This window comes from Quercus lobata, chromosome 2 (genome assembly GCF_001633185.2).
Source record: "Quercus lobata isolate SW786 chromosome 2, ValleyOak3.0 Primary Assembly, whole genome shotgun sequence".
Taxonomy (NCBI): domain Eukaryota; kingdom Viridiplantae; phylum Streptophyta; class Magnoliopsida; order Fagales; family Fagaceae; genus Quercus; species Quercus lobata.
In genome coordinates this window covers 72634086-72648903 of record NC_044905.1, presented here as the reverse complement: position 1 = coordinate 72648903, position 14818 = coordinate 72634086, and positions in this window count along the sequence as shown.

The following is a 14818-nucleotide window of genomic DNA, read 5'->3' as shown; positions in this document are numbered from 1 at the left end:
TATGTAAGTGTGAGATTTAATTCATAAATAATGGGTAAAATACAATTTATCCTTTTTTAAGTTAAGATTATATATCTTATTATTTTCTAATTAAACAACTAAAACGAGAACTTGAGAGTTCGATTTGGGACCCTTGATAGGGGTACTTGGGTGTTGAACTCATTAATATAATGTGTGAAGTATACCTGGAGATCCCAAGTTCAATTTACCATAGTATCAGTTCATGAGATTTTCGTAGTGTCTCGTGGATAAGAAGTGGAATAGTATGATCAAAGATTAGAGCATTACTTCCTTCCAACAACAACAACAATCCTTAAATCCAAAATTTTGGGGTTAGCTATAGACCCTCAACATATTAATTAGGACTAGTCACATGTTGGAGCACCACTTCCTTATTTTTTTTAAAATATAACAATCGATTTGGGTACGACTTCAAAATAACAAAGAATTTGTGAGAAAGAGAGTTCAAGTCATCTCCATCAACTTAAAAACAAAAACAGACATTATAAAAAAAATAAATAAAAAAGAAAAAAAATATGAAACAAATAAATCTGTCTTCTCTTCCAAAAATAAATTCTCTAAAATTGTTAATTATAATTGTAAGGACGCGTTTTGATCCACAGCCTAAGAGATTTGGACGGTGGCCCAATAAACCCAAAATAATAAATTTGTTAGAGAGTGGGCTTGTTAATGAACATTCAATGAGTTAAAGTATAGATCACAGTAGGCTAGTTGGTGTAAGAATGAATAAGACAAATAATTTGAAAAGAAAAATACTCCTCGGTCAGGTCCGAGGATGGTATGTTCTTCTATATTTCTCTCAGACTTATACAAATATTCAAGTTCTTCTGCTTGGGAGTTCATAAGGGAAGAGAATGGAATGATCATAAAAGAATGGAAAGGAATTGAATATATTTAAGTAAGGGAAAGGAATGGAAAAGAATGGAATGAAATGGAATTAAGTAACCTTGATTGAATGTTTTAAAATAAAGGAATGGAAAGGAATGAAAATGAATGGAATGTAAGTAATCTTATTTAGGAGCAACATGGAGGGAATGGAATGGAATCATTTTATAACAATATTACTATTAGACCCCTATTTTAAAATAAAGAATTGAATATACAGGGGTATTTTGGGAGTTTTAGTAAAAAAATCATTAAATCTAATTTTATTCCTTCCTATTCCTCCTAATTTCGGGGGAAATGAAAATTTGAGGTTTTAAGGGAATAGAGAGGAATGAGTGTTCCCTCCTATCCATTCTATTCCCTCCTACTTAAACTCCCAAACAAGGGAATGTGCTTTCCATTCCCTCCATTAAAACTCTCAAACAAGGGAAGGGAAGAATATTCTAAAATGATTCTTTTCATTCCTTTCCATTCCATTCCCTCCTCCCAAGCGAAGCCTTAGTTACACAGTAATTTCTTTTCTAGTTTTCTGAAGCCCCTTCTTGTAATGAAATCCTCCTCCCTTTATACCCCCTTTCCTTCTTTCATCTTAGCCGTCCACGTATAGATCAAATTGCTAATCTCTTTGATACTTGTCTCATCAACACTTTCCTGAAGTCTTTGTGGGTAGCTGTGAGGCTAAAAGTCACTGTTCAGATATCTTCTCCACATTAATGCGGCTAGTTGGTTAGGTGCAGAGTATTCAATGCAGTGGTAGCAGCTTTCTTCCCAGTTATTTCTCAATTCTCTGTTGACTCACTTCCCACTGAAGTTTATCCTCCCAAGCACGATTACCCATTGCTCAGTACTTAATGGGTGGTCGGATTTCAGGTTGTCACTCTGTTGGTCAAGGAAGGGTGGCTCCTCAGACAATGTCACCTGTTTATTATGACCAGACCTCTTCCTCAGCCCAATAACTTACTTACCTTCACTAAAACGTATATGTTTTCAGGCTCTTTGACGTCCTCGAGTACGGCTCATGGCCCAATATTCTTATTTGGGCCTTTCATCCCTACAATAATTATATATATATGTATTTTTTTTATTATAAGAATTTTATATATATATATATATATATATTTGTTGATAAAAAATTAACGAGTTTCTCATTTGATCTTTTGCACGATATTTCCTCTTCTTCCCTTTTTTTTTTTGGTGGGCTTGAAGACTTCCTCCTTCTCTACGAGGGACAATCATTAAGGTTGTCTATTTATTTTTTCAATGGCCCTAAAAATTCCTAATCCTGACCCCCACTGGTTTTTTGGTGGTCGTATCTCAACCAATAATTTCAGTGGGTATCACTGAGCCACGGTTCATTTAGGCACAGTCACTTTCAAATCTTAATAGATAATTAATTACTTTGAAAGCTCGAGTTAACAAGTCCTTAATAGTGTGTGTCTTGGTTGACAAATGCCAGCCTCATGTCATGTGTCTGCCATTTCTAAGTTAGAAATTTCTCCTTTCTCAATATATTCAATGCTCCCTTTTATTATTCTGCAAAAAATAAATAGTAAGCAGATTTATCAGAGAAACTAGTCCATTTCCAAATCTTTAATGAGGGAGAGAGAGACTGGTCCATTACATTATTAAGCTGTCTATCAAAATATACAACTATACATATGTCAACCTATAAAAAAAAAAAAACTATACATATGTCAAATCCAAATTCATCAAAAATATATATATATATATATATATATATTCATATATGCAAAGTGAATTGTATAGGACATTTGAGCTAACTAGTCTATTAAAATACATAGTTACTAATTGAGTTAATGGTAAGCCAAAAAAAAATACCATAATTTATAGAATATAAGTGACACTTATATTTTTCATGGTCTAGCCAAATACCCATTAGGCCATTAAAACTTATTATTATCTAAGAAAAATGTTGCCATTGTTTTTTTTTTTTTACTAAATTGTAATTTACACCCTTAAAATTTTGGTGATTTTGATTTAGCCTCCTAAACTTTTGACTTGATCCCCTAATGTTACTTTTTTTTTTTAATTGGGAGCCCTTCCATTCATGACTGTGCTAATGTGATTGTCGTGATACTTAAGCTTGTCATATGTATTTTGTTGATCCAATTAAATCATGTCATGTCATTTTTGTTACTCTATGTCAATTAAATAACTTAAAAATTGAAGAATTAAAATAAAATCTCTAAAAAATTGAAAATTACATAAACAAACTGCAGGGATACTTTTTGCAGCCTAAGCCCAAGATGTATAGGATCTTAGCCTAGTAAGCCCAGTACAATAAATTTGTAGAGAATGGGTCGAAAAACTAGGCCCTAATGAATTTGACAACAGCTAATATGGATTTAAAAGACGATCAAGCAAGAACAAGGAAAATAGAATTAAATGAATCCACTGTTTGAGGAGGTATTTTGTCATACAAATCAATTATAGTTGAGTGCAAGTATAATTCTGATTGCTACAGTATTCTTTCTCTATTTTTTCGATCCCCTCATCATAGGAGGTCTCTTATATTATATATCTCCCTCAGAACCATCTTGATCCTACACTTGTTGATCATTTGAGCTTTCACTTAAGTATCTGTCCTATCGGACACCCTCTTTGGCTTTCTATGAGTTGTGGTTGCCAAGATAGCACTATTTAGGGGTCTTCTCTACATAAATGTGGCTAGAAGAGTAGTTGTAGTGCATTTAATGCGATGGTAGCAGCTTTCCCTTAGATATTTTTGAGTTCTCATCATCCTTGTATGCTTATGACACACGTCCCTATCACTGGAGCTTCCTAGAAGGTCACTTTGATCATTAGGATCTATGTCTGATCTGTGTTTAGCCTATCCGAGGAGATATTCCTCCTCGGACTACCTTCCCCTTCGTATTTTGTTCATTAAGTCTTGAGTCTGAACCATTCATCACCATTCGTTTGTCTTCGGACTTCTTACGCTCTCAGCCAAGGCCCAAGGCCCAAGGCCCAATATATAATTTGGACCCTTAACCCTACAATAGCCCCTCAAAACTCCAGTTTTTTCCTCTCGCCAGAGGAGAAAATTGGGGTTTTGAATTTTTAAGAGTCAATTCTACTTAATCCTTTGATTTACATGCGTGGGAATGCTGTTTCACGCACCCCATGATTGCTACTGACGCTTCAAAGCCCATTAGGTGCCATTAATTGCTCTAGGCGGCGCTTTGTTCCTCAGATCTAACGATGAGGCGCAGATCCAACAGTTGATCTTTCTCTTGAAATTTTGAGCGGGATAACTCCCACTCATTTTCACTCTCTATATAAAGCCTTGAGAGAGATCATTTTCCCCTCATTTACGAATCTTCAAGTTCTCCAGAGATCTCAGGCACTCAAACTCACTAAACTTTCTACACTCCTAAACCTCCTTAACTCTTTTCCTTAAGAAATTTCCAAGGGATTCTTCTAAGGGTTCAGGATTTAAAACACTCACTTGTTTTCGTAAGTATTTATTTCTTCAAACTCTCTTTTACTCCTTGGCCAATCTCCTCGGCCTTCTTTCTTTTTTAGAAAACTTCCTTAGCGTCATTTATGTTTACTAAGATGGGTAGGTTCAAGCACTTAATAGACTCTCCGGTCGGTATGGAGGGTTTTAGGGCCAAATACAATATCCCACAGGGAGTAGGCCTACAATATTGTCCTCGGGACAAAATACTTACAAATAGGGAGAAGGGTGAAGTCGTCATTCTAATGATCACTTTTATAGAAGGAGGAATGACACTTCCCATAGGTAGGATAACCAGAGACTACCTGCTCAATCACAGGTTATGTCCCCACCAGTGCACTCTCAACCTGTTTAGAGTCCTAGGGAGCGTAAATGCTTTGAACGATCAGATGAACTTGGGACTCACATGGCTTGATGTCGTTTACATGTACAAGTGCCATTCCCTTGCTAGCGCGGGGTACTACCTCAAGTCCCGGTCAGATGTTGTTAGATTGATATCCTGCCTTCCTAAGTCCAACAAGGGCTTGAAGGATGACCATCTGATTGCTTCCAGGGAGTGGTATAACGGTCTTCACTGCCTAGTTATTGATCTAACCACCATTTCCTCCTCGGATGTTTTTGCAAATAAAAACCACATCGCTCTAAGATTGAGTTTGGTCAACGCACTAGGTCTCAACAAACTGCTGAGATCTGAGATATTTATAAGTGAAGATGGACAGTTAGGGGCTGCTCACTTAATTTTGGATTACGAGCCTCTGTCTCGTATATTTCAGGACGCAAGCCAGACAATAAGGGCTGGTGACCCTAGACTGAATCGTATAAACGTCTCTAGGCTGGGGTTTCTGGCTCGAAGAGACCTTCTGCCTGTTGAGCTGCCTATTCAACACGTTCCTCATGAAGTAGCCGCTCTGAGAGAAGAGATAGACTTTACACATTTATCCCTCGAGGTCGAGATAGACTAATTCTGCCTTGACGAGGAAAGTGAAGTGCTAGAAAGGCCGGTAAAGCTCTTGAACTCTAAGGCCAATTTTGATAGATTCTCCGCGGCCAATCTTCCAAGACTTGTGGTTGCCCGAATTGACTCTAGTTCAAAAGAAGAAGGAATAGCTTTAAACCTAAGGAGATGCCTGAGGGACCTTATGTCTACCAAGAATAAAGGGGCAACTTCACAAGAAGTCCCTAAGTCCTAAGTTCCTCCAACTTTTCCCCCTCATCCCCCTTCTCTCCCCACTGACCTCGGATTGCATGCAATGAGATATTTAAAGAAGAAAAGGCCAATACAGGAGATTGAGAAAGGGGAGTTGCCCTCTCAAAAGGGCGTGAAACAACAAAAGACTGGCAAGGATCCCAAGGACAAGAGGTCCTCGTCCGTGGACAGCAGAGAGGAACAGAACCTAGTCGAGGTGCATCTACAACAGCATACTTGGTCTCCTCGGCTAGAGGTGGACGGGGCCTTTATTCCTTAGAATGCCTTCATTAGGGAGTACCAAAGAGGTCACTCTGTGCATGTGGCTGAGGCCTTAGAGCAACCACTCCTTTTATCCAATGACATGGATGCTGTGAGGAAGCTGAAGCAGCATAACCTCTTCTTGTCCCTAAAAAGGGACCTTGCTATGGTAAGTTCACAGTCTCTCTCTTTTTACTTATTTTAGTACTAATAGGCTTTCTTGTCTGTTCACATGGGGTTACAATATTGTTTTTGTGTAGATTACCCAGGAGGTCTTTGTGGCCGAGGAATGGGTCAACATGGCTTGGAATGATGTCAAGAATGAGGCCCACCTCCTCATCGCAACTGAAAAGGCCTTGGGGGCCGCAAAGGAGGAGAAGAAGGAGCTGCTCTCCAAGCTGACTGCCTCGGAAAGGGATAGAAAAAGCGCTCTGGCAGGGCTAAAAAATGCTGAGACTCAAGCTGAGGACCAGCGCAAGTTGCTTTATCAATTAGAGATAAAGCTGGCTACTTCCAGGCAACTTGTGCTGGATTTAAGGGCAGAATTGCAAAAGGCCAAAAAGGCAGCTTAGTTGGACAAGGAAGCAGCAGAGGCCGAAAAACAAGCAGCCTACAACCTCGGTGTGGAAGAAACACAAGTCAGACTGACCGAGGAGCTAACCGAGGCATGCAGGGATTACTGTGATGTCACGTGGGCAGAAGCCCTCAACATTGCAGGAGTCCCTACAGACTCGGAGTGGAGACAACCGGGAAAAACATACTACCACCCTGACATTCGTGAAATCCCAGGCGGCCTCCCATTTCGCTCTACCACTACTCTTGAGTCCTTAGAGCAGCCCCTGACTACTCAAGTTTCTCTCCCTCTTCCTGTGGCTTCGAAGGGATCCAGCCAAGCTGATGATCAAGGCTAGGGGGCTGAAAGGGCCAAAGACAAGGGCAAGGGCAAGGAGGAAAAGTCCTCCTTTGAAGCTAAAGACACAGCCAAGGATAAGAAAGCTGTAGCTAAAACAAAGGAAGCAGAGGCCATGACTAAAGAAGCTGATCCTAAGGCCAAGGACGCTCCTACCTCTTAGCCAAGCCAAAAAGAAGACCCTCCTGCTCCCAAGGTCAAGGCTTAGCACTTAGGATTTTCCTGTATTTATTTATTTATTTATTTTTTTTTTTTTTGTAGTGGCATTCTATCACTGAATATAATGTATTCTTCTTATTTAATGAAAATGCTTCTTCTTCTTCTTCTTTTTATTTTTTATTTTATTTATTTATTTTTTTTTATCTCTTGCACTTTTACTTTATATGCTTTAAAGTTGATCACCATCATAAATAGCGTTGAACTGTTGCTACTTTATACTTAATAAAAACAAATAACAATACACTGCTAACAACTTAATCAATTTAACTAAGTACCAGCAATATAGGAGTTTACCACATACTCGCACTGTGAATTGACCTTTCTGCAATGAAGACTAGATCTAATGAAGATAAATAATATGCTTTGTAAAGACAAAAAGGGGCAGATATCCTTCATTCTACCCAACACTTAGATAAACAATTAAGGGCTTCAACTTGCTTAAAGCCGACCATCCAAGGAATTGGATATAGGCTTGAATCTGTTTTGACATTTAGTGAAAAGCAAATAAATGTTATCGAGTTTTAACTTCCCCCAAGTATGTGGTCCAAAGAGCCTAACTTAACTTTGGTTCTGTCCAACACTTATAAAGATGTCATAGAGTGTTAATTTCTCCAAAGCATGTGGTCCGAGGAGTCAGGCATGTCTAAGATTCTGTTTATTCCCTTGTAAATATGCCATTGAGTGTTAATTTTACCAAAGTATATGGTCCGATGGACCTGACATAACTTAGGTTCTATTTAACACTTCCAAAGATGTCATAAAATGTTAATTTCTCCAAAGCATGTGGTTCGAGGAACCTGACATAACTTAGGTTTTGTTTAACACTTATATAAGATGTTATTAAGTGTTAATTTTCCCAAAGTATCTGGTCCGAGGAGCCAGGCATGACTAAGGTTCTATTTAATCACTTATATATGATGTCATTAAGTGTTAATTTTCCTAAAGCATCTGGTCCGAGGAGTCAGGCATGACTAAAGTTCTGTTTAATCACTTATATATATGTCATCAAGTATTAATTTAGCCAAAGCATGTGGTCTGGAGAACCAGGCATGTCTAAGGTTCTGCTTAATACTTGGAAAGAATGAATAAAGGGAAGTACAATGCCTTTATACAACAAATGAACATATTGACAAAGAAAACTTTCATTAATAATAATACATTTTCAGGTTGTTTACATTCCAAGGACGCAATATTACATGTTTATCTAAGTCTTCCAAAAAATATGCTCCTATGCTACCCACCGAGGTGATGCGATATGGTCCTTCCCAATTGGGCCTTAGTTTTTCCCATGCTGGGTTCTTTGCAGTACCCAAAATTTTTCTCAACACCAAGTCACCGTGCACTAATGGTCTCAACTTTACATTGACATCATAATCTTGCTTGAGTTTGTGTTGGTAGTATGCCAATTGAACTATTGCACTTTACCTTATTTCTTCAATAAAGTCTTAGCTCTTTTTTAACAACTCATTATTACTATTCGGATTGAATGAGCTAGTCCTTAATGTTGGGAAACCAGTTTCTAAAGAAATGACAGCCTTGGCTCCATAAGTCATTGAAAAGGGGGTTTCTTCTGTTGACCTGCGAGGTGTAGTTCTATACATCCAGAGGACATGTGACAACTTTTTTACCCATTTTCCCTTCGCATCATCCAGCCTTTTTTTGAGTCTGTTCACTATGACCTTGTTTACAACCTCGACTTGTCCATTTCTTTGGGGATAAGCTGGAGTGGAATACCTGTTTGTAATTCCAAGATCACAACAGTATCTCTTGAAAGATTTGTTGTTGAATTAAAGGCCATTGTCTGAGATGAGGGTACGAGGGACCCCGAATTGTGTGACAATGTTTTTCCAAACAAATTTCTTGGCATCCACGTCTCTGATATTTGCTAAAGGCTCGGCTTCAACCCACTTGGTGAAGTAGTCCATACCGACCAGGAAATATCTCTTGTTTCTTGTCGCCTTGGATAAAGGGCCAACGTTGTCTAAGCCCCATTGAGCAAATGGCCAAGGGTTGGATAGAGGGTTAAGAACTCCTCCTAGTTGATATATATTTGGTGCATATCTTTGACATTGATCACACTTCCTCACATATTCTTGCGCTTCTTTCTTTGGCCACTAATAGCCCTGAGTGATGGTTCTGTGAGACAAAGATCTGCCTCCTGTATGGCTTCCACAAATCCCTTAATGTAATTCCTCAAGGAGTAGCTCTGATACCTCAGGGTGAATGCAGAGTAGAGATGGCCCAAAAAAAGAGCACTTGTACAATTTTTGGTCCTTGGACAGCCAGAAACAAGGCACCTTTCTCCGTACTTTATCAGCTTCTGATTTATCCTTTGGCAAGATGTCCTTTCTCAAAAATAGTATTATGGGATCCATCCAGCTAGGCCCTACTCTGACTTAGTGAACGTAGACCACCTTTCCCTTTATCTCCGTGGGTTTGCACAAGTCTTCTATAAGGATAACCCGAGGTAAACTCTACACTGAGGAAGTTGCAAGCGTGGCTAGGGAATCAACATGTGTGTTTCCATTACTAGGGACGTGCAACAGGCTAAATGATTCAAAATTTGATTGCAAATGCCTAACCTGACTTAAGTACCCTTGCATTCTCTCATCTCTTGCTTCTAACTCGCCCTTCACTTGGCTAACAACCAGTCTTGAGTCCGATAACATCTTTACTGCCTTTACCCCCCATTCTTTGAACCATGGATATTCCTTCCAGCAAATCTACATATTCAACCTCATTATTTGTAGCCGAGAAGCCCAGTCTTAGTGACTTTTCAATGGTGATTTGTTTAGGAGAAACCAGAACTAGCCCCACTTCAGAGTCCCTTTGATTTGCTGCACTATCAACGTATACCTTCCAGAATAAAGGTTCTTGTAGGGAGATTGTGCCAACCAATTTTTCATCCATGTTTTGTGTCACTGCCACTTCTTCTAATGGGGGTTTAGCGAACTCGGCCACTAGGTTCATGAGGACCTGGCCCTTGACAGAGGTACGAGGCATGTACTTGATGTCAAAAGTCCCTAGAATTGTGCCCCATTTAGCAATCCTCCCCGTGTAATCAACACTTCGAAGTATAGCCCTGAGTGGAAGCTAAGTCAGGACAACAACTATGTGTGCTTGGAAGTAATGGGGAAGCTTTCGTGTACCATGCACCACCACCAAAATGGCTTTCTCCAATGGTAGATAGCGAACCTCGGTCTCATGTAGTGGCTTGCTCATATAGTAAATTGGCCATTGTATGCCACTGTCAACTCGTATCAATACCAAACTTACAGCATGAGGGGCCACATCGATATAGGCAAACAGGACCTCATACACCACAGGAATGGACATGATAGGCGGTTGAGATAGATATTTCTTAAGTTGTTGGAAAGCCAAAGCACATTCCTCCATCCACTCAAATCCCTTCCACTTATTCATCAAGAGGAAGAAGGGTTTGTACCTATCCGCTAGCCGTGAAATAAACCGATTCAAGGCAGTAGTCATTCTGATAAGCTTCTGGACCTCTTTCGGATTCTGAGGTGGTTGTAAACTGTTAATGGCTTTGATTTGATCGAGATTGACCTCAATTCCCTTATGAGTTACCATGTAGCCCAAGAACTTGCCTGATCCTACACCAAATGAGCACTTGGAAGCGTTTAGGTGCAACTTGTGTTTCCTCAAAATTTCAAAGATGTCTTCGAGGTCTCCCACATGCTCAGACACCACATTGCTCTTCACCACCATGTTGTCTATATATATCTCAATACTCTTGCCCAACTGTGGTCAAACATTCTCGTTATCATCCTTTGATAGGTAGACCCTACGTTCTTCAAATCGAATGACATCACTTTGTAGTGGTAGTTTCCAATGGGAGTGACAAAAACTATCATTTCCTGATCGTCTAGGGCTAGTGGTATTTGATGGTATCCTTGAAAGGTGTCTAAAAAGCTCATCCGAGGGTGTCCCACTGTTGCATCCACCAACTGATCTATTCGAGGCATAGGGAAGGGATCTTTTGGGTAAGCCTTATTCAGATCTGTGAAGTCCACACACACTTGCTAGTTCCCGTTCTTCTTTTTCACCACTACAGTATTGGCTAGCCATTCTGAGTAGAAAACTTCCTTGATAGTCCCTGCCTGTTTGAGCTTTATCACCTCATCTCTAACAGCATCTGCATGTTCCTTGGATGGGCGTCGAGGTAATTGCTTTTTTGGGGTGATGGATGGGTTAACATTTAAATGATGGCAGATGAAGCTCGAGTCCACCCTCGGTTCTTCGTAAGCATTCCATGTAAACACGTCAACATTATTCCTAAGAAATTCCACTAGCTCTTCCTTTTCCTGTGGAGGTAGCTGAGTTCCGATCAGAAAGAATTTCTCTAGGTCATCACCGACCATAACTGTTTTTAAATCTTCACACTTTGCCTCCTCAACTGGTTTAGTTATAGGCAATGCCAGAGCCTTTGATTGCTATAAGCCCCTTCCAACAGAGGTTGAGGACTCAGCTTCAAGTTAATGTAAGATGGCAGCCACTAGGCATTGCCTGACTGTGGATTGACTCCCCACAATTTCTTCAACGCGACCCTCAGATGGAAATTTCACCTTTTGGTGCAGAGTGGAAAAGATGGCCTCCAGGGCATGAAGCCAGGGTCTAGCTACAATGGCCGTGTAAGGGGAATAGACATCCACTACGATGAAATTTACTTCCACCATTTATGAACTAGCTTGCATGGGTAGTCTTATCATACCCCTCGGAATGACTACTTTCCCATCAAAACTTACCAAAGGGGAATTGTAGGCCGTCAAGTCCTCGGGTCTCAAACTCAGACCCTTGTATAAGTCAGGGTACATAATTTCGGCACCACTGCCTTGATCCACCATTACTAGGGCTGTCCAACCCACCTGGCCACCCGCCCATACCCGACCGGCGTTCACCCGATCCGACTGCTCCGGCGGTCAGCTGTGGGTCCCGAGCTCCAAAACTCGATGCCAGTGGGTCGGTTTCGAGTCCCCTTATTCAAAACCCGTGAAACCTGACCCGCCCAAAGACATCAAATTCTAGCGAATTCTCTAGCGATTCCAACGAGTTTTAGCTTGATTTGGCAGACTTCAGCGACCAAAACAATCAGATCCGGCATAGATACACCAGATCCGGCGATTCTCAGCATGATTTGGGGGAAAAATCATCGGATTTGACGAAATCTTCACCGGATCGGGCTAGATCTCGTCGATTTTGGCCATTTTTCTGTGTTTTCCGTCGGGTTTTGGCCTTACCCGAAACCGATGCCACTTGCCGGCAAATCGACCCGCAAAACACGACCCTCTTAACGGGTCGGTTGCGGGTTGAGAATTTGCCCACCCGATCTCTTACGGGTCGGTTGCGGGTTGGGCACAAACCCGACCCGCCCGACCCATGGACACCCCTAACCATTACCTTCTTTACGTCAAACCCACCAATCCTGAGCGTGACCACCAAAGCATCATCATGGGGCTGTATGGTCCCAATCTTATCCTCATTTGAAAAACTTATTGCTGGTTGAATATCCATTCTAGCCCTCTTCGACTCCAGATTATCATCCTTGGCAGATAGCCGAGCCACAGACATCACTCTAGAGGGACAATAACCGGTCCTCTCGGGAGCAGTAAAAATTAGGGGTGTCAATGTTCGACTCAACCTACGAACACGGCACGAACCCGACATGGGTTTTTTCTGGTTAGGGTTGGGGCTTAATGGGTTTGGGTCATAAACGGGTCGACCCGAAAGTGACACAATAAGAAACGTGTCATAAGCGGGTCAACCTGCATAACCCGCAATAGACACATTTAACACACCAATTTATTTGTGTCAACTCGAAATGACCCACTTAATACAACCCGTTTAACTTGTATAACAAATAAATATTTACTTTATTTTAGATTTGTCAAATACCTTCTATATCCAACATATATTTTAAATTTAAAAAGAAAAGTGAGTAATTACAAAAATTTACAAGGGATATAATTGGAAATTGAAACTTTACAAACCCTAAAACTACTAAAACTTTTTTTTTTTTTTCAGCATAGAACTTGCACAAATGAAATTGGATGAACTTGTGGAAGATGTTATGAATTTGGACATCAACAAAAAATCTATGGATGATAATCGTGGTCATAGTTAGAATTAGTCTACTGTTTGCTCAAATTCATTCAATATTGATACTTAACATTTGGCGAGTTCCAAGGATATTGTATTTTTGTTGAATTATGTTATTTTATTTTTGTTAAACTTTGTGATTTTGAATTTGGTTTGAAGTGTATGCACTTCTTTTGGAGTGTAAAGAACTTATTTCTAAATAAATGTTATATTTTTGTTGAACTATATTATTTCGAATGTGGGTTGAAGACTTATAGTTTATGTACTACTTTTTGGAATGTAAAAAAAATTATTTCTAGATGGGTGTTATATTTAATATTATGAATGTTGAAATGGGTTGTGTTACATTCGTGTCAACCCAACATGACTCGTTTATTAAATGTGTCAAATGGGTTGGGTCAGGTCAACCCGCCTTATTAACAGGTCGGGTTAGAGTTGAAGAATCATGACACGATTATTAAATAGGTCGGGTTAGGGTTGAGCCATTTAGTCGAATACCCTTACCTCGACACGACATGAACCTGACACGCTAACCCAAATTGACACCCCTAGTAAAAATGACATTGATCGTTCCCAGAGGAGGTCTAGAAGAAGCATCTCTCCAGGGATCAGAACCTATCTGGCCCACCTGGCCACTAGAATGGTGCAAAAGCTGCTTCAGCTTTCCTTCTCGGACCAACTGGTCCAAATGGTCCCACAAATTTCTACAGTCCTCCGTGGTGTGTCCCTAGTCCTGATGGTATTGGCAATAAAGACTCTGGTTGTGCCTCATAGGGTTTCCAACCATCTTGTTTGGCCATTTGAAGAACGACTCATTCTTAATCTTTTCCAGAACCTGATGCACTGGTTCTCGGAACACCGCATTAACCACCTGAGTATTAGCAGGCCCTGACTACCTAGCAAAGTCTCTTCGAGGTCGGATGTTGTTGTTGTACTGGTCCGACCTGAAATCCCTCCTTTCCTGAGGGATAACCTTAGCTTTTCCTTTCCCCAGCAGCTGGTCTTCCTCAACCGTTTTGTACTTATTAATCCAGTCCATGAGTTGGTGCACACTGGTGACAAGTTTGCTAGTCAAAGACTTCCTTAAACCGTGTTCGGCTGGGAGGCCGGCCTTGAAGGTGCTGACGGCCATGTCATCAAAGTCACCATCAATCTCGTTGAACATTTTCCAGTATCTATCCGAGTACATCTTCAAAGTTTCCCCTTCTTGTATGGATAAGGACAATAGGGAATCTGTGGGTTAAGGGACCCTAGTACACGTAATAAAACGAGAGCCAAATGCCCGGGTGAGCTCCTTGAAGAAATCTATGGAACTTGCTCTTAGGTCGTCGAACCATCTCATTGCAACAGGTCATAGACTGGATGGGAACACCTTGCACATCAAGGTTTCATCCTTAGAATGTACAGCCATTCTCTGACTGAAATGGCTCACATGCTCCACTGGGTCTGTTCGTCCATTGTAGATGGTGAACGTTGGCTGATGGAAACACCGAGGAAGAGTTGCTCCTTCAATCCTACACGTGAAGGGTGACTTGGAAATTTGGTTCAACGCTTTGCTCATAGCGTCGTTTCTTAGTCCTGTGCGAGTTGGGCTTTTGTACCTGTGCTCACGATGATGTTCCTCTTCATATGAGAAAGACTCACTAGGAGGAGTCCTTGACCTACATCGATAACTACCATCCTTCTCATCATCAGAATAGGAGTCAGACCGGGAGGGAGTTCGTCTTCGTCGTGCATG